The 21394-nt window shown below is 39.3% G+C and overlaps 1 protein-coding gene across 4 annotated transcripts in view; it reads left to right on the top strand.

Annotated features, from left to right (window-relative positions):
* The first annotated feature begins 980 nt into the window (after window positions 1–980).
* Window positions 981–21394, top strand: part of alpi.1 (alkaline phosphatase, intestinal, tandem duplicate 1) — a 110981-nt gene continuing 90567 nt past the window's right edge. Inside the window, exons 1-5 of one of the 4 annotated variants that reach the window (XM_088077652.1) lie at window positions 981–1280; window positions 1381–1505; window positions 1582–1675; window positions 1781–1912; window positions 2652–2780. The gene's annotated coding sequence lies outside the window, so the exon portion shown is untranslated. The remainder of the gene's footprint in view (window positions 1281–1380; window positions 1506–1581; window positions 1676–1780; window positions 1913–2651; window positions 2781–21394) is intronic. The other 3 variants (XM_088077649.1, XM_088077651.1, XM_088077650.1) reach the window with 3 other exon arrangements.

Below are 21394 nucleotides of genomic sequence, written 5' to 3'. Positions count from 1 at the left end.
GGAAGTGAGACTTGTACCTATTGACCCAGCACCAAAACAGAGCCAGGCATGCACAGCTTTATAAATCTGACAGAAAGTGTGTATGCATTTTGCTGCCACTGTCCACACACAGTTTAAGCTGTGAAGCCAGCACTAGGCCTAAATGTTTCTTGTGAACTGATCATGTGCTTGTCAATTCTTGTGTCAACCAAAAAAAGTTAGTTAAAAAGTTCTTATGTGAGATATCTGAGCCTCCCACGCGCACCTTAGTTTTCTATTGTTAAATTAATTTTCCTCTCATTTAGTTTAAACTTCTGCCCTTATGCAAATCCATCATATGTCAGCAAACAGATGGACAAGCTGTTGTGTCATACACCATTCTGATAGTTTCATATTGTTGGCAGTACATTAGGTTTGTCTTTACAAAAGTTTTCATTAAAGCATTAAAATGTCTTATTCCTCAAATTACCATTGCTGAGTGTGCCACTGCTGGTTGATGCTCCTGCAGGAGGGGAAATCTTGTCAGGCGCTGAAAAAGCTTTTTTTCCGGGTTTAGAAACGTGTACAATACCCGGATCTAATGGCCCATAGAGCGTGCGTAGTAGAGATTAACGGCAGCCGAACGTGGCCGAGCGCGGCCGAATGTGCCCGAGCGGGTAACCTCCGCCGGCGGAGCAACCGACTTCCTGATTAGCGCCTGGCTAGCTTGAATGGCGGTGTAAAACATTAATCTTGCGGCTCTTTTAGACTTTCCAAACGATATCGAACCGGATTGTTTACATGCAGACAGGGATACAAGATGCTTCGCGGGGATTTTAGCGCTCACAATAAATGTATCCACCCCTTCAGGCATAGCTCTTATGCAGGAAGTGGCTGATTGGAATGTACCAAGTGCACACATGATGGGGGGATTGTGATCATTAGTTACGAGATTTAGTTATTTTTTTCTCGCTGTATCAGTTTAGTAATGGTTTCATTTTGGTTAATTATACAAGTATTAACACAGATAGATGATTTGTCCTGATATGTTTTATGTATAGTTTATTTGGTAGTGTGTGTCTTTGTGTGACCCCTTCTTTCATTTTTGGGTACATAGGTACCTCTCTTTGCTCCCAGTGACTCCTCATAATACATCCATGCTGCTGCCTCATTCTGTCAAACCATGACAGTGCCTTTTTTTTGTTTTTGTTTGTATAATTTTGTTTATTTGTCCCTCTTCCCTCACCATTCCTCCTGTATGAGGGCACAGGACATGGAGCTAACACACCTAGATAAGTGCCTGCACAAAGAACAAACTCTTGGTAAGACAGTAAACAAGCTACTGCACATACATCACAAATTGTGATGGCTTTTGCTTGAATCCCAGTTTGTCATTAATGTCCTTGTAATATTTTCTCTAAGGTTGGCATTGACAACACTATGTGACTGACACACAGACTGAATTGAAACTGCTGAAATCACATGGGGCTTGCAGATACCCAGATGAACCGGCAGCACTGTAAACAGCCAATGGCAGGAAGTGAAAGGTAAGAATGATAAGCATTCTTACTTTGCTGTAGTTATAAGTTGGCTGCAAGTTTATTCATTTGTATTCTTTTTCAGAAAGCTGAACAAACAGTAGGAAGTACTGTTGAGACATTAGCATAAAGCTAACGTCCTGGACAATAGGCCTCTGACTGCGTCTAGACCAAACTTGGTAAAATAGCAAACAAGTTAATGTTATTTACCTCAAAAATTGTTACCCCCTTTATTTAAATACCAAATTGTTTCATTAAAAATGTCCTTGTAATACTTTCTCTAGGGTTGGCATTGACAACACTGAATGTGAAACACAGATTGATATAGGAACTGCGAAATTACAGATGTGGCTAGCAGCAAACATTACCAGATAAAGTGGCAGCACAGTGGAGAAGCTAATGGCAGCAAGTGAAAGGTAAGAAAGATAAACCACTTACCTACTGTGCCATCAGAATAAGTTTTTATCCTTTTTTTTAAAAAAAAAAAAAAAAAAGTTTTAGAAAGTTGAACAAAGCTTTGCTTGGACATCCATTAGGGTTCCAGCATTAGCGTTGGGTGAAAAGCATTTGCTCCAGCTTTAGCATGAGGTTAAGAGCAAAATCATGAAGCTAACATTCCAGATATTAAGTGTCTGACTGCACAGAGACCAAACTCTGTAAGATAGCAAACAGACTCATGTTATATACCTCACACTCTTTATTTAACCCCTTTAAACATGGAGTGACATCAGTTTTCTTGTCCTGCGTTCAGATGTCTGTCACAAGTTATTTAACGTCTCGAACCTGAGAAAATTGTTTTGATTTCTTTCTTAAAACATGGAGAAGATTCAATGACCAACTTGGTGAAATATGTCCTACAAATTGTTAGAAATTGGTAAAAGGTGACAAGACAGTTACCTAAATATTAGTTTTAAAAAAGAGGGGAGGACAATTAGTCCAAAGAACAGGGAAAATGTCTGAAAACTATATTTATAATAATAATAACATATATATATATATAATTATGTTATAGGAAAAAGTGTAACAAAATATATAAAATAAATTCATTTTTTAAAATACCTTTTCTCTTTTTTTCTCATTTGAAATTAATTTTTCTGCAACTTTTTTTTCTTCAAATCTTTGTAGTAAAAATGTCCTTGTATTATCCTCTCTAAGGTTGGCATTGACAACACTGTATGACTGAAATCCAGATTGACATTGGAGCTGCTGAAATCACGGATGGGGCACAGAGTTAATCAGATGAACCAGCAACACGGTGGAGAAGCTAATGGCAACAAGTGAAAGGTAAGAATAATAAACCCATTTCTTACTTTGCTGTTAGAACAGGAGGTCTGTTGCTGCAAGTTTATTCATTTTCATTCTTATTCAGAAAGTTGTACAAACAGCATGAAGCACTGTTGAAACATGAGCATCGCTCGGAGATCCATTAGGGTCTAGCATTAGCGTTGGATGGAAAGCATTTGCTCCAGGTTTAGCATCAGGTTGGAGGTACAATATTTGGCCAGGGAGGGGCAGAGTGCCGTCTCTGCCTAGCCAGGCCTGACGCCTTAACCAGGATTTTACAGTAGGAAGGAGTGAAGCACACCGAGGTTTACCGCCATGCTGGGATCACCAGTTTAATGGAGGCTCGCCCTAGCCCACATTCAACCCTGCATCTCTTGGCTCCCTTCCGGCTGCTGGGGTATACTGGGGAGCGTTCCCATGGAAAAGCTGTTAAACTGGCCACGGTAGTGAGGATGAGGAACAAGTTTCCATCATATTCTAACTAGCTACAAAGAGATTCACATATTGCACATATAGACTTCTCGACTGTAGGATAGTTCTTTTAATTGTGATGTAGTGGGTTTTAGTGGGCATTTAGAGGTTTTGTTTGCATTTTCTTGCTGCCTTTTTCCGTTCACACAGGTGTGTGCATTGTCAGGTCTGTTTCCTCCTGACGTTTTAGCTGACCTATGAGGGGTCTGAGTGAGCTTGTTTTTGCATCGTCTCCGTGTTGCTATGCAGACTGACTTTTCCGTTGGCTGGGTTTTACCAGTCATCCTTAAAGACAAGCCTGGTCCTGATTGTTCCGGATCGTACGGCGGAATCAAATTAAGGACTGGTAATGGCCATAAAGTCCATGTCTGAGGCATTATACGCAGGGGCGTGGGCCCACTTCACATTTCCCATCCGCATTTCCGTTCGTCCCCGTCTCTGAGCGGGATTGTCAGCTTTTTTTCATTACCAGCTAATCTGGAGGATTTGTAACTAAAACAACAAACAGATAAAAAAGCGCAAATCAATGGGAGAGAGTGATGTTCCACAAATCAACTGTATGTTCATAATTGGCCAACTCATACATCATGCTTGTTCTTCCATGAGTGGGCCCCATGCTTTGCAGTTGTTTATAAAATCCAATAATGTCCTAAACAGTGATTTAAGGTGCATGTCCTGCTGTTTTTTTTCCTTGAAGATATGGGAATCCCACAGTGTTACCCCTTTTCAAAGCATGAATAACTAAAATACCAAAAGTCTATAAAAACTCTGGGCGCTTTACACATGATATTTATCACAACATGAGATCATTTTAAACTACTTAAATATGTAAACAGTAGCCACCACATAATAACTAATTACTGAGTGTAGACTGTGGCTATTGTTTGGTTAATTTTATCCTCATTTACCCTCTCTTGTGGGCATCTGAACACTGAATTATTGTTCACTCTAAATATGAATTATTAAAAAAAGCCGGCAACCAATTTGGAAATGTTTCCAGACTCCTACTTATGAAATATTGGAAGCACTCTTGTTATCATTACTTTTTATTTAATTTTTTTCCTTCTCTTCAGGACCCTTAGGCTTTGAAATTATTTTGTGGCATTTTGCTGGCGCAGTGATAACTCATAGATATCAATCTTGCGTTTCCAAAAGTGTATTCCACACTCCTTTGCTTGGTGTTTGATGTGTAAGATCAGCACCTTAATGATTACTTTGTTGCTCAATCCCTGTCAATCTACTTTAGGTCCTCACATATTCTGACTTGCAGAATTTTCTTGGGAATACAAGCAGATATCATCTCTGTTTATTTTGCTATAGCTGAGTCAGTATCTATGCTCTGATTGCCCAGTTTACACGCCTTCCAAAATGCATTACAGCAGCAGCTGTGTGCCAGCACTTATGCTGTAATCAAACATTAATTCTTCCAAATCCTTCCAGGACTAAAGACTTGTGTCTCAATAAGATATTTAAACACAAGGCAGATTATTCCCTGTAGTGTCATTCTTTAAATCATTTCAATATTTCCATTATTTTCTTACAGTTATTTTAATTACTTTCCTTGAGAGGTACATTCCACAAAAATAAAGGATGAGCAAAGCATGTCTCAGTGGGCTGGTAGCTTGTAAACAAAATATTACCATGAAGACACCTATATATTTTTACTTATTGTTACTGTAATTTATTTTGAAAGTACGGTCAAACTGTGGCTTAGTGGTTAGGATTTTTGTCATGTAGCAAGAAGGCCGTAAATTGACAACTGATCCAGTTCCTTCTTTTGATGTGAAGTTTCTTTGCAGGTATGTGCTTGTTTCCTCCTTGCACTTTGGGTTCTTCCCACAGTCTAAAAATATTCAGATAAGGGTTGATTGGAGGATCAATATGGCATGTAGGTGTGCAACCTAATCGACAAAACAAATGTTGACATTGTTCATTTCTACAAACCAGGGATATGTAACTTTGGTATGTTGTTGAGTAGCGGATATGTTGAATTTTCTTTACATTTCAGCAACATTGTAGTTATATGTGGTTATGTTTTTACGCACAGGATCTATTTGGTTATGGTCAGAACTGATCATGCTTTGGCTTAAAATACCTGGTATTAGTACCAGAATTATGGCTGGAAATGCTGCTGATGTGTCTCGTTAAAACTCTTGGTTTTGTTAATAGTTGGTCTTGAACAGGAGTCTGCAGCTTGGCAGCCATCTGGTCTCATGGAATACCTCATCCCCTCCGCCTCCTGATGATAAAGTCAGTCAGAACTAAGTCATGTTAGAAATGTCGACATGATATGTATGAAACTTTCAAACAACGAAACTTACAATGGCAACATTTTCTTCTGCCAAATGGGCTCAGGACTGAATATTGTAATCTGTCCACATGTGTTGACCATAACTGATTACATTTAGGGTGAACATCTGTTAATAACAAAAGCGATGTAAATGTGGTTTAAAATGGTCTTATACTTGCTGCTGTCTGAGGAAAGTTTCATTCTCCCACATAGCCATTTACATAAAGTGTGAGGTAAGGTCACGTCTGCTTTCATTATTTTTGTTCCAGTGTGACATTGAGCTATGTGACATATTATAAAGACATTATCGTCTCCATCCAAAAACTCAGGCCTACATTGTTTTTCTTAATCCTTCACCTAGTTCACAGCTGAACTTTAATTCCACCAAGTGTGTCTTTCTCATCAACAAGATGTGGTATTAATGCTCAGTGACCGCACGCGTTGTGATAAATTCTTTTTGCATGTTTATCTGCTCAATGAGTCACAATGCTTTTTTAGGGCCTGACGCTCTAGATTTAATATGAGAATTGAAAAAACACTCCACTTAATTCAGAGCATGTTAACATGTGGCAAGCAGTCATATCCAGGGTGACTTTTAGTGACTGAGTGGTTTCAGCATCTCGCTGAAGGGCTTTTGTCCAGAACATACGGCTGTTTCTGCAATTGAACCCTTGTCCTCTACATGATGGGATGGTCACTGTAACCACCAGGCCACCCTACCACCCTGAATAATCGTTATTAGGTTCTCCAAATAACTAATATACTTGTGGAACGGAAGGGAAACCTTTCGGTGGACCATGAGTGGGTGGTTGTAAAAGCAAGACTTCTTCACTTAATAAGACCTGAAGTTGCCCTCACATCTGGGAGGAGCTTTTTCCTAAATTATTGCCATAATTTGTCGCTGCACCAGCAGCTGGTGTTGGAAGTAGACATTTGTTTCCTAAAACAGTGCAGCACCGGATGGTGGTGTCAAGCACCAGAGCGTTTTCGTTCCTTTGGCATGTAATTACCCATGAAGCAGTTTGGTGACAGCATTGCTCCTTTGTCACTCTGAGCTAATATTAGCTTACTTTACCTCACTGTCAAAGCAGCCATGTCACCTTTTACTGAGTTCGTATTAGCATAAAGCTAGCCTGTGACCACCAGCGACTGTGTGTCCTGTAAAGTTATCCTATAAGTAGGAGACTGAACTCCCACCTGCTTGCTTACTACTGTGGACTAAAATGTATCTATCCTCTTTTGTTGCATCTTTGTAAAATCATAATTTTTTTCAAGGTCTCGCAGTCCCTGTTAAAAATCTGGTAACATCTTAGCAGTGATCAGACAGCTTGGCCATCAAACAGTAACCCAACCTCCAAAAACTCTGCTGATAAGCTTCTGTCCTGGAGCTATAAATGTTGCAATTATAAGGAGAAAAAACAGGCAATGAAAATATTATCTCCTAGGAACCAAGGGAAACTCATTCAGAGACATCGGATGTGTTTTTTTACAGCTCATTTAAAACTCATGTCAGCTTTGTCACCTCAGTGATGAATGATGTTAACCTCTTGTTAATAGTAGTTCCCTTATACTTCAGACAAGTGTGTTTTAATGATTTTAAAGTAAATATTTGGATAATTTGAGATCCTTGCTGTGTTCATCACAAGATGTGCACAGCTAAGGTGAGCCCAGGTCATGCTTAACACAGCGAGTGATTTGTTTTGGATCTTTTAAATAGAAGACGATGTATTTGCAGTTATTGAGTCACTCAACTGAAAGTTTTTCCCATTGCCTGCTCAAAGGGATAGCTAAATGTGTACGTATATCATAAATATCATAACACACACTCTCTCTCTCTCTCACACACACACACACACACACACACACAAAAATATGAGCCACAGAAAATGTGGCATTTAATATTGTCAAAGCTCCTGTCAGCACAGCATGAAATTCATTTTAAGGAAGTCGTCAGAAGTAACACAGCAATTAGCCCCTAGAGTCTTTGTAAATATACCTGCTTATAACCACATGCAGGAGAAGAAATATTACTGTCATCATAAATATTCCTCATTGACAGACCGCCGTCTGTGTAGTTTCAACACATAGTACAGATACATGATAACCGCATTTACAAACTTAAGCATAAAATTGTCTGGTGTCAAATATTGTTTTTTATACACCACTTATGTAATCAATCAGTTAATCTTGTCTTGTCATGTTCACTGAAGCAATATAGCTGCTGCGTTGACTACATGCACTTAGCCTAGTGTGTGTATATGTGCGTGTACATACTTTATGTGAGTCTTTATGAAAAGGTGTCTTGGACAAATTTGCAAACTTGGCTTGTGATGAAATACACAAAAAGACATAAAAATAGAAAAATACTTACAGCCCCATAAACCTTTATAAAACACACTGCATCCAAACTCATCAGCAGCTCCAAGTCCAGTCTCACAGATCACATCTCTCTCAACACATTTGTCACATTATAGTGGCGGCTGTGGCTCAGGGGTCAGAGTGGTCCATTGGCAGTTTGAAAGCCGCTGCCAATCCCAATTAATGAAAATCATTAGTTATTTAGATGTGTGTCCCAAAAATGCATTGTTCAACTAAAATTCAGCCATTAGGACCAGGAAAACTCAAAACTGACTCTCAGCACAATCTGCTGTGGGGTCTCTGTAAAACTGCTGCACTTCAATTTCAACTAGAATCCTTACTAGACACAGGACATGCTGGAGAAGGATAATGTATTGCGCCATTTTACAGCACCTGGGGACACGTTTGTTTATGAGTGTTCATGGTTTATGCACGGTTTCAGTAATACGTGTGAAACTGCGATTTTCCTCTCTACTATTTTAGTATTATGGTTAAGGTTTGGATTATGGTTCGGCATATTAGAGAGAGGGTTTGGGGAATGAATGCAGTACATGAAAGTCTTGACATGATCACAAGTTTGGGTGTGCACTGTGTGTTTTTGTGTGGTCTGTCTAATACTGTCTGTTTTGGCATAGATTTTGTTTATATGGCACCATGCCTGGGATTTGCATGGTGCTTTACAAGCTTAATATAGACCACTCAACTGTGCACATATTGGTTTTGTAAGAGCATTGTCTGACTGCATCTTGATGTGTGCACACTGTTTACATGCATGAGGCAGAGGGAGCTTGTTTCAGCGCAAAGCCCTGTAATCCTTAACCGACCAGAGCTTGTGAGGCTGCTGCAGTGAAGTGCTGTGTCAGCCGAGGTCCGCCAAACTACTCTTGGCAGTCGGCCATGTTCTTCGAGTGTTCCCGCTGCCTTTGCCATGTTGTCTCCTGCCCTGCTGTATCCTCCCTGAGGGAGATCCTCCTCCTCCTCAGTTCTCCTCTTCTGTATCTCTGCCTCTGACTGACAGACCCGCAGGGCTGCACATTTATGCACAATCACCATTGTTCAGATGCAAGTTGGAGTTATACAATACACACATTTTTATATGATCACATTGGCGGAGTTAAAGCTCAGTCGGTGAGCCAAAGAACCTCAAATTTTCTGGTTGAGTAATGTCAGACTGGTGTCCAGGGTATAATGCATACAGGAGGAGAGGTTGCAAACTTGAAGCCTTAGGCTACCATGAAGAAATACAATCTTTACTAGGTTCGCTAGCTGGCCTATAATTACTACTTTCAAGATCACAAATGAGTTGTAAAATAAGTCACTGTCATTTACATATTCCATTCACTAACGGACTGTGTTTCTTTGTCTCTGCCTGCTATGGTTTTGAGGTTTAACTCAAGAAGTGAGATTATCTCAGAATCATTGTGTGTCATTAAAATCCATCCTTCTTGTTCCCTTTTATGATTTTCTCAGTCTGAGTCTCAAACTCAGCCTCAGTCTCTGTTTAAATAATATTGAGATCTAATTTACAGAAAAGAATCATTACTACATCTACTAATACAACTATTACCAATATTAATAATTAATAATAATTTAGGGGTAACGAGCAATGTATTTATCGACTGCCACTATTGTAATTCTATTGTTCTGTCTTTCATTCATCATTTTCACTCCTTTTGGGTTAAAGTCAGTTGGTCAACTGACTGAACAGGAAACACACAGAAAAAATAAACATCCAAACTTTTGATCCGCCTTTGATCCGCTGAAACACTTGACGAGGAGAGGCTCCTCGGAGGGCTTTCAAAGGTTATAGGAAGCACGGTTGGAGACCTGGGCTCATCCTGTGTGATCTGTTTTGAGAGTCATCTGAGGTAGACCATTTGTTCTGGGTGGGGATGTTGATTTGAACTAAATTAAGGGCTGGAAACCCAAGTAGTAGTGCCTCGAGTCGGAAGAAACACCCCAAAGGCGTCTGACTAGTGCAATTTGGCACTGAATAAAAGGCTTGGTGTCATTAAAAAGCAAGACTATTAGTTTAAATCATGCATTTCTGGACTGCTCTGCACAAACATCAATCTGAAGCGCATTGTTAAGGAGGAAATTATCAGTGCCAGAGTTTGGATTGATATCAGTACATAGTGGGTGAAGAGGTTTGCTGCACAGTCAGTCTCTGTTATGGCGTCTTCTGACAGATGAATGGATACATTGTATGATGCATCGACATGCCAAAAAAGCTTCACTTTTTACACTGTTGAACGCCATACAGATCAGCAACCATCATTCCTGGCCATTTATTAGGAGCTGAAAGAATGAGCTAATGCGCGATTAGACTATTTATAAACACTAATGCAAATGGAAATAGGCCTAGAAATCAAACTAATAAATCTAAAAGGCCATGCCACCCCAAAATAACTGAAAGAACAAAGTATAAAATGTCACAAATGGATGAATGGAAGATATCTAAAGGTCTCTGAAGGGAAAAGTTATAAAAGTTCATCAGTACTGTCAATCCATATATTATGACATTGTCAACCAAGAATGTAAACAACTATCCTGTAAAGCATATCCTGTGACTTTAATTTTCAGTTGAAAATAATTGAAAAAGAAAACGAGAAGTCAATAAAAGAGTTCAGATGGTGTTTACCTAATTTTGGAACAATTTTTCTCATTTGTTCTTTGAATGCGAAAGTGGAAATTCAAACACTGTCCCTTTCCACAAAAACAAAATTAAACAAACAAGTTATGGAGAGGGAGTCTGAGGACATGGTGGCATTTTTTGCAGCTGAGGAGTTGGAGCATGAGTCAGCACGATCAATTAAGACTACAGAGCATCAAAACAAACCAGATGACACTGTTTGGACGTTTGTGGCAAAGATAGGTTTGGATAAAGGAAACATGCCACCTCTCCAAGTTCAAACCAGGCAACTTCCCTCTTAGTGGTTTGTTTGTAGTCACTTTCTAGATTTTACTACTATTGATAATCCTTGCCCTTTGCATTACTTTTTTTTTTACTTTTGAGGGTGAATGTGTGAGGTGCTTTTTGATGAAAATTGCCAGAAGTCAGGTCATTTAGTCTACCTGAGATGTTGACGTGACCTTTAGTTAAGCACTTTGGCACTCAGCTCCTGTTGTTTTGAATGAGTCACTGAAAATGTGGTTGTCTTTAATGAGGGTGACACCTTTTCCTGTTTGTGGGATACACTCTTCTGTCTCCAGATTTTGGTAATTTTCCACACTTGTGTGAGTGAAGAGAAATGGCAACACTTTTAGGCAAGGAGGCAAAAACATCTCTAAACTGTCACTGGTTTAACAGGGCTTATTATCAAATGCCTTACATTGGAGAGATGGTAATCACAGTTATAAGAAGTAATCAGTCTGTTAATAAATGTTGCTACTTCAAACAAGTTCTGCTGCACTCATCCAGGCTCAATACTTACTGCACAATACTGGATTTTCTGGCTCTAACAAAATGACCATAATGGTGCCCAACTCCAGTCATCCAAAAGTCCCTTACCTATGGTTGATGTTGTATATATGATTTTTTTGCCCTTTTTACTGCAGTTTATGGCATTGGTTGCCAACATTTCATGCCTTCTACCCACAAAAGCAAAGCAATATAAAACCTTGTCACAGGTTGTATATTGCAGGTTGTAAATAATATTATATATTAAAGAGAGATCAAAAAAAGTACTTCTTTAGCAGAAATGTGTATTTCCCCTCATTTCCTACTGTATCTTGTGAGGATGGATGGATGGATGGATGGTAAAATGGTGAAACTAGCAAATTTACTGCCTTGCCAAAGCACACTGTTCCACAAAAAAGACAAAAGCTTCACAATATGGCATGGTGAGTGTATTGAGATTCTGGTGACTGAATTTATTATGGATCTGTTTAATCCTCTAGTAGGTGTTTAACTGTCATACCTGTTAAGTGCCTAAAGTGGCATGTTTTCAAATGAGTTGAGTTTGAGTTTATTTACATTTGTGTTCACCGTTAACAACCAAAAAGATGCAAAATTTACAGTAAAATAAGTAAAACTATATATGTATATGAAGTTAACACAGTAAAAACAGCTAAAGCATTCCTTCACAAGTTAACGTCACATTAGGTGGAGGGTAATCCAATAAACCCTGTAGGAGGAATTTGGAAACGTGTGCATAAAATACATGAAAAACACACTAATTTCAAAATGGTTGACTTTTGGTAGGGTGGAGTTAATGAAAGCCAAAGTTAAACATGTCTGAAATGGTGAGACCAATGTGGGTATCAAATTGCAGTTTAATTTATCATTGCAAGCCTTGAGATGTTTTCAGCATCTCAATCTCATTTGAGCCATTGACTTATGAATATATCCAATTAAATCAAATTGTTTTGGGGATAAATCTGTTGGGGTTAACTTGCTTTGTGTACGTTGGGGTTTTACAGAGTTCTGGTGAGTTTTGAATGACATTAATGTGACCAAATAAATTAGGAGTTTCAACTTTGGTGGAACTATTCCTTTTGTCAACTACAGGTGTTTCCCAAACTCAGATGCACTTATCTTTTGATTTTGCGTTAACATGGATTTTCTACACTGGTAAAGTTGCTGTTCATCGCTTTGCTAGCCCATACTTACACTGATCGGGAAAGAAAGCCTATAAATTTCTTATCCAAGAGAGAGGCTATTTTAGGAGAGGAAATGTTAGTGCGCCTCTGCAAATCAGCACGTATTCAGTCACCGCACTCTTGGATGAATATGCCAGCCTGCATCACTTCAGTTGACTCAGTGCCTGTCGCAAAGAAATCGAACTCTCTGGTCCCGCCCTCCTCGGTGAACCACAACCTTTAGGCAGGAAAAGGGACAGCAGGAAAAAGCTCATCAAACTGCTCTTAACATCTTTGGAAACTGTTACTCAGACAATGATATTAGACTAATCTGACTTCACTGTCATCCGGCACATAACCATACAGCTTACCAGACAGCTTCAGCGCTCGTTCTGTGAAGACATGGCTGCGTCAGGTTCAAATCATCTGCTGTGACACTAACCATACTTGGCACTATGACTTCAGTGAATCTGGTGTGACTACCACAAGGTCTAACCACAAGAGGCTAGCCTGCCTGGCATGAGCTTAATCGCTACCATATGTGTGTAATCACAAAACGTGTAGCTGCACTCTGGTTTCATGAGTGTATGGTTATGGCAGCGATGATGATATAACATGCTGAAAGAAATGCACTTCATTTGGTTTAAGTGTCTATTTGTGCTCATCTGGCTAAAAGTTCAAGTGGTAATCCACAAGATCCTTATTTTGTCATTCTGGCAGCATCTTTGGTGTGAAGCGCTCATTGCTGTGGTGTTCCTGCACTGTACTCCCCAGAGTTCACCTGTCAATCAGTGCGGCTTCTACTATGATGTCTTTTCCTTAGATTTTTCCGTTGGTGGCAATGTATCTGCTGTAGATGGCTATAGGTCTGTGGACTGGAGGTCTTTTATGCAATGCATTATGTTTATTCTAATGAAATGAATACTTTTTCTAAAGACCCAGACAGCATCACTTCCTGGATGCAACATTTTTTTTCCCAATTAAGATCTACCAGACAGAAAATCAAAAAAGCTTTAATGACCCCAGCTGAATCACTTTATTACCATATCAGCTGGCAACAGAGAATATCCAAATGGATTCTTTTTTCTTTTAGACGAATGTTTGGCAGGTTAGGCAAAGGTTATATACTATTCCAAAGATATTCATTGTTCAGAGCATAATGCCGCAAAGACTGATTGAGGGTAGTCCAATAATTTCTTTTCATTATTCTGCCTGACATTATGTTCCTGTTAGTCATTACCTGTTTAACAACGAGATTGTGGTGGCCTTACGGTTCCTCACAAACATGGTCAGTAACAAAATTAATGTCATGCAGCCACATACTGTAGATGCACCGTATAAAATAGAAATATAAAGATGGAAGTATAAATTCAGATGATCGGAACCAGGCTACGCTGAAAGCTGACTCAAAAATGACAAAGCATTACTCAAAACTTCTTTGACGGATCATTGAAACTGATCTGTAACCTTGTAGCCCTAATTACATATAAATACCACATGTCTGAAAGATGAAGCCTAAATGATGAATGTGCATACTGTTTGCTTTTAGGAAACTATTATCATTATCAAATCACATCCATCTTCCTTTTAACAGCTAACACTGAAGTCAAACCGAGCTTCCGATTTACATGGCGACAATCTGCACACCCTACAGGCAAAGAAAACTAAGAGATCAGTCTGTCACCATTTCTCATGTCTCATTAAAACCGCTGAGTCAAGAAGGATCTTTTGTTTTTCTGCTAGCATGCCGCAACAGTCCCTCAGTGTAGGGCAACACAGAAATCCCGTAGCACACTGGCTGAAGATCAACTTTTCCTCCCACTGGATTCTTTGAGTCCATTTCGAGGTGGTCCCCAATCGTGGTTGGAGTCCCCCCTCCCACCCATCGCCCCTCCTTGTTGTTCAGTTGAGACGTTTCTGTTTTGTATCAGTTTGGTTTTCCATATACCTGTTTTTGCGCAGCTGTGTTGCCCTCTGTCGAACCTGGTACACTGTGAGCTCTGTGCTAATGTGCTTCAGAGAACTGTGCTCAGCTCCAATTATGTTAGCACAAACACACAGAGACACACACACACACATACAGTGGTAGTAGCGATGGTGGGCGTGATGGAGGGTGTATGTGTGTGAGTGTGTTGTGAAAGAGTGCGCCTGGACAAAACGTCTTTAGGGAATTTACTGGGTTTTTTTACTGGTTGGTAACCAGTAGACGTTGATCGCTCATGCGTTTAATAAGAACTGCAAATTTAATGCCACTTTTTCCTCATTTATATGAATCATTCATGTATATGTGAGATTAGCAGCATTGTGTGTCAGTAAAAAGAACAGTGTGAGATTAATAAAAAACAAAAAACAAAACAGGCTTTAACAATTTAAGAGTACAGTCAAATCAAATTCTGTGAAAGAAAAAAAAAAGGCTGTCTTTTGTCACTTTTACACAGCCTGTTCAAGGCGGGAATATTGTGCAATGGGGGTCAGAGTTGTTTCACCTTTAAGTCGGAAATGGAGGCCGTAACATCACTTAGTCAAGGTCTGTATGAAAGAGACAGCCATAACAACAGGATCCTTGGCAGGAGGGGTGTGACGTTTCGATGGCATGTTATGAGAGTGATCCACCACGGATAAATTAAAAAGCAGCTAGAAGCAGTCAGTGGCTAACACACAAAAGATCAGCAACCTAAAATGTCAGCAAATTGGGAAAACAATGAGATTTGGGAGCACCTTACCCTCAAAGCAGAGGATGTAATCAGCCAACATAAAACAGGGATGGAAAATGATTGCTCTTTGAAGGGAAGGGGCACTGTGACCTCTGGCCAAGCTGTGATGCTTGCAGCAAGTCACTCTGGAGTCCTAAATTCTGAAATCTGCAAAAAATAACCCACCTTTAATTCACATTTGCTGTACCGAAAAGTTTTAGGAAATAATAACTGATAAAACGAAAGCAAAAAATGATGATGACCATGGTTGCTTTGAACCATCTTAATAGGTCCTGGAAAATTTTATAGCCATCAGGAAAGTGACAAGGTTAACATATGACTCAAAGATAAATGGGTGCTTTGTCACTGGGAGCGGGAAGGATTTGATTCCATGAAACAAAGGACATGAGTGCTTTACCCATTAGATTTCTATGTGTGATGAAGTATGATTTGAGGGAAATTTCAACATGAGCAGTTTCCTGTACAGTAAAACATATTGCTAAATATTGTATCATACCAATTATGTTCAAGGGTTTCATTGTTTTGTTTCAGAGGAAACAGCTGTGTTTGACCTTATCTCTGAAGGTCATATAGAACTATTTTAAGTAAAATGGGATTTCTACTTAGCTTCATACTTTATGAGTATCCGTCCTGTTAATTTTCTTGGAAACGGAAATCAATGTTGATGTCGGTTTCTGCCCTAACTTAGAATTCAACTTGCCAAGATACCAAGGCCTTCTGATATTTTGGGCCATTAAGGGTGCTTCTGGGCTTGTAGTTATAGGTCCTCAGTGACAGCAAATCATTTGGGTTTCCCTCCTTTGCAAGATAAAGGACAGGAAAAACTCCACCAAATCTTCATACACGAGGCACCACAACAATGTCTAGGAGGAGGAAAACCACTGGACTCCCTGATAACTCCCACCCAGAAGAGAAGTCCTTTTCCTCTTCCTGCACCACCTTGTTGTACTTAATTTTTGCCTCTTTAGATACTCTTCTCTTAGCTATCAGTGTTGATGTCTGTCAGATTGTGTGGTGACTAGGGATGTCAGTTTTGTTTAATTTAGCTTCCAACAGGCCAAAATGCATTAAATGGTGACTAACCATTTAATTTTTAAGAAAAAAAAGACACTGTTGGGTTAGGACAGCATGAATGAGTGGCACCGCTAGCTAGTACCCACCAGACCTGAGTGGTTCGCAGTGCAGTAAACTGAAGACTAGCAAAATTATCTTATAGACCAACATGTGTAACTGTTCAAAAATCTCCTCAATGCTTAACCTATTAATTGTTAACTATTGACATAGTGCTGAACTTCATTTTATACATGACAAAAACAAAAACATTTCCTTGACTCACTGGTACAACAAAAATGCATTATTTTCAGATCTGTCGTATAAAGGCTTTAATTAAAATAGCAATTATTACTGCAAATGTCTCCAAACAAGAGCTAGGCTAATTCCCCAATTTTACATCTATCTTTTTGTGCAAGCAAAAAATTGGAAACATATAAGACTACACCAGAAACTAAACTCCTAAGGTCAGCTTGCAATTAGAAACAGGAACCAGGAGAATTTGTAACAGTGACAACCTCTGCTTCACATTTTCCCTGGTGGCCTTGTCAGATTGGGGTCTGCATTCAGAGTCAATTTAATCCTATCTAAATAAACTTTTGAGAGTGCTCTGACTTCTACACCACCTGCAGCACTGTAGGTATGACTGCTCCAGCCATCCAAATGAGGGTTTAATTGTCTCAAACCAACCACCACCCATGTGCAGTGTACACATTGTTTCATTTTTGGGCCAGTCCGTATGTTTACATGTCGAACCACTGAAAAAGTTATACAAATTGACATGTACACAAACCACATTTAAGAAGAAATAAAATTCATATCAACACTTTCTCCATTACAGAATTTTGTACGGAGAAATGAGGCTCAACTCTGTGAAATTGGCTAAACCCTGGGGGGAAAAAAGTACACATCCACAGCATGAAGCAGTGTGACAGGGCATAACAAAAGTTCCTCAAAATGCCACCAAACCATAAAAACAAAGCACTTGTCATTAAAACAAATGGCCTGCACAGATATAGTCTATAAAAATCTGAATAGTAATTTTATTGGACACTTAGTCGGAATTCAACCTGTGGGTTTGTGTCGTAATATATGAATGCTATTACTCATCCAGTTGCTTCATGTGGAAATGGATTCAGGCATCGGAATAACGACCAGGACTATTCAAGATAGAATCTGTCGAAGAGATGAGATATTTTAATGGAATAAGAGGGAGGGGTGCAGCTCTAACTAACCTGCCTGTGGTGATTTTTGACTCCATGCGATAAGCCAAGGAGACATAATGTTTTTCCTCCCCTCCCGATGAATGCAGCATAATAGCCAATATTCACTTGGAGGCCATTCTACCTCTGCGGCTTGACACTGAATATTGGAAAAGCAATGAAATGGAGGGTTTGCAAATCACATCATAATGGCCATTATTTGATCTAACTTGCAGATGCTGCATAGTTTTTTGCCTTTTAACATTAGATTACACAATTGTAATCTCATACTGTGAGCGTAACATATTATCCAACCTATTCAATGAATTCAGTTGCTTAAAGTGGCAGTTCAGCCTAAAAACAAAAATGCATATTTTGCCATTTACCTGTAGAGCTGTTTATCAGTCTAGATTACTTTGGTGTTAGTTGCCGAGTGTTGTAGATATTGGCCGTAGAGATGTCTGCCTTCCTTTAATTATAATGGAACTAGATGGCAATCAGCTTGTGCTGCTCAAAGCGCAAAATATAAATTTAAAAATTAAATAAATAAATAAATAAATAGAAATATATTAAATAAGTATGAATACATTTAAATACTTAACAGCAATGTCTCTTTCCAGAAATCATGACTTAGTTACTCAAGATAATCCTTAGTGTGTAGTTTGTTCTAGGAACTATTTTTTTTTACAGAACTACACCCACCAACCATATAACCATGCAAGAGGAAGCATGCATCAACTGCTAGCTCACCTAGCACCACTGAGCAAATACTGCTTAACCAAGGAGGATGCCATTAATATTTACATCTTGCGCTGTTATGAGCACAAGCCTCTCGTCAATGAGACACACTTCCCTGTCCTCGATAATTTAATAGTTTGTTATGAAGAAAAAAGTAGTTGCCTTTTTGACAAATTATGACAAGTAGAGCGGATCAATAAACATAAGAAAAAGGAAGTGCATGCTGGATTAGAAAACAAAAATGTCAATTGCAACAAATGTGTTTTAAACAACAAACAAATATCTCGGGGTCACACTTTCTAAAGCAATTGAAACACAACATGCCTTGATATATGTATGTGTTTGGTGACATAACTAAACTTGCCATATTAATATGGCCAAACTAGTCTTGTTTAGGCATCATAATCCTGTAACTGTAATGCTAGAATCTACTGTAAAATGTGTTCTTTAGTATAAAAACTTTCAATTAGGGACATTGTTTCATCTTTTACAAAGGAGAGAGTTTAAAAGGGGGGTTGAAGGGGGGTCTCAGCCGACTGGTGAATTAGCTGGAAATTTCTATTGCTTTCTTTGGCGGAGGACCACTTCCTCTAGCACTGTGTGTGCTGTGTCCCAGGTGTGCTGTTCTCGACCTCAGAGCTTCATATTAAAACACATGTGGCAGACCGCACTGGGCAACAGTCACCAGCCACTTAAAACTTCACTCAGGCTCATTGCTTTTTGGTTTTTCCCTCTGATTGTGTTCAGAGGGAATATCTCACATCAGTCAGTTGGTGTCGTTATCACTGGACTGCAGTGACTGTTAAAAGCTTGTCATACAACTGCGTTATTATCTTCAATAAGTAAACTTAAGTGTGCTTTGAGCTTTTTTGTCTGTTTACATATTTGTCTTGGATTATTATTATTTATTTTTAGCTTTTTGAATTTTGTTTGTGGCTGCGCTTTAGCTTTAGTTCCTGCTCTAAGTGAATACGAGCATAAGCTAAAACCTATGATACAGTGTGCATGTGTAGAAGGTAAGTGTGGCATCATTAGACCTTAGCAATTAAACATATATATACATATACATACATATAAAACTCCATAGTATGTTTAAATACTTATTATGCAACCAATCAACACTGAAAGTTTTATCAGATTTTTCCCTTTGGAAGGCATGTGCTTTGGCTCTAGACATTTGGTCCCTAGAGTTGGAGACTTAGACACAGGAATTGTGTCACCAATGGATACTCCCCTTGTTATCGCAAATCCAGATTTCAGTTTTACATAGGGGAAGTTAATTGGCATTAACCCTGGTCACTCAAAATCAAGATTTGCCCTTCCTGTTGATGTAATGTGCTCCACCGGGAATGAGCCAAAAGTGGCAGAGTGACAAAGGAAGTCATTCCTATGCTGCAGGTCCCACACAGCATTGAGTACAAAAAAGACAAAAGATGCACTGTATCTTTGGTGAACCAAATTGATCTTGTGCTACAACATTAAGTTTTATTAACTTTGGCTGCCTCTGTATATATTTGACTCTAAATGTATAAAACAGTATAAAAACTGTGTACAGTTAGCAAAATTGTATTGTTTTAAAAAGGGAATGGTAAAATCACTAGCAGATTAAGTTTATTTTCCATACACGGCTAGCTTGTGATTTGCAGTGTCCGAGTATATGGCTATTTTCTATGTTTGTGAGTTTAAATAGCTGTACAGTGTGTGGCAGCTCGCTTCACGGGTACAGTATGTCTAGAAATATTTCTCACACGTCTAAAATGATCATTCAAATGAGAATTGTCTACGATTATTTAGGTGCATTAATGGGGGAATACAATGCACCATCCCAACCCAAACAGCGCGCCTCTGTTTATAGTTACCATTCCTACCATCTACTGAGTAACTAATGACTCATCAATGTGGCTCAAGATGTGGCGTACTTCAACAGCAAACGTAAACCTATGAGATAATCAAACCTCCGGCTCGCTATGGAACCAATGGAGGTGTGGCTTTGGGCAGGCCTACTTTGTTTTGGAATCCCAAATTGTTATTTGTCTCATCTTTCCTTGGCGTTTGTCAACTGCCAAAACATGGCAGACGTCCGTAATGTAAAACAGACCAAGGCTCTCCCCTTGGCGACCCTTCCAGGAATTCCCCTCGAAGCTTCCGTTCCTGTCACTTGTTGTTGATACGACGGGAAGAGGAGAAATGGCCAAGTGCCGAGGTACCACAAGCAAGCAGAGTTCCAGCTTATAAAGTGCTTTGGTTTTTGCATTAAGCTGTAGCAATAAAGTCATGCTGGGTCTGCTTAAAGTTCTTATCTTGGGGTTTAAGGTCTGCTGTTGGCCCAGCCAACAGGAAGGGAATGGTGACACAAATTCTCTGCTCATACTCCCATGACGACAGTCTCTGTGCTTGCCATTAGGTGAACACTGCCCGTTTCCTTCCCCACAAAACTGGAAGAAAGGTTGAGGTGCTATTTTTACTTCAAGTCTGAGTCGAGCTTTGCACTGAAAGGGCCGCATCTTTCAGGGACCCACCGTCATTTACAAAGGAAGTGTGTGTTTGTGTGTGGTTGAGAAACCCTTTATCACAGCTTATTCAGTGCTACACATGATGACCAGTAAACTAATTCCTTCAAACTGTGATGGTAATCAGCATTTGATGACATAATGACCTCAGATGTCTCTAAACGTGAGCTAGGGTGATGGCCACAGTCTTACGGTGTAACCAACCATTCTTTTGGCTGCATTACAGTATAAGCACATGCTATATTATTAGCACAGCATTTATTTAAAAAGCTGTCAAATTAGTGTGTGAGATCACTTTGCTGGAAGTATGTGACTTCATTGCAACTACCTTTTAACTCTGCTTCATAAAACTTACGATTTAGAGGAACAGTCATAACCATGAGCATTAAGAAATACAAAACAGATTCTGTGTAGCCTAAATGCTCTAATTAATCAGTGGGGATAGGCATTGCTCAATGTCAGCTGTGAATTAAAAACAACTGAGAGAAGACAGCAGGTGAGAGATGTGACTATAACATACTTGACAGTTTCAACACAAGAAGCTCAATTATCAGCAGACGTTCCAAAACAATCAGTTTTGGTAAGCTGACTTAACAACCCACAGCTTTTATGTTTACATTTAGACAAGTGAATGGAAATCCTATCATCTGTACTTAATAAAATCACCCTTGGTGTGTGTGTTTTGGGGTCACCTGGCAGA

Source organism: Plectropomus leopardus, chromosome 5 (genome assembly GCF_026936395.1).
Source record: "Plectropomus leopardus strain MGB_pleo_1.0 chromosome 5, ASM2693639v1, whole genome shotgun sequence".
Taxonomy (NCBI): Eukaryota; Metazoa; Chordata; class Actinopteri; order Perciformes; family Serranidae; genus Plectropomus; species Plectropomus leopardus.
Note: the sequence above shows the minus strand (reverse complement) of the source record. Positions and strands in the feature narration are given on the sequence as shown.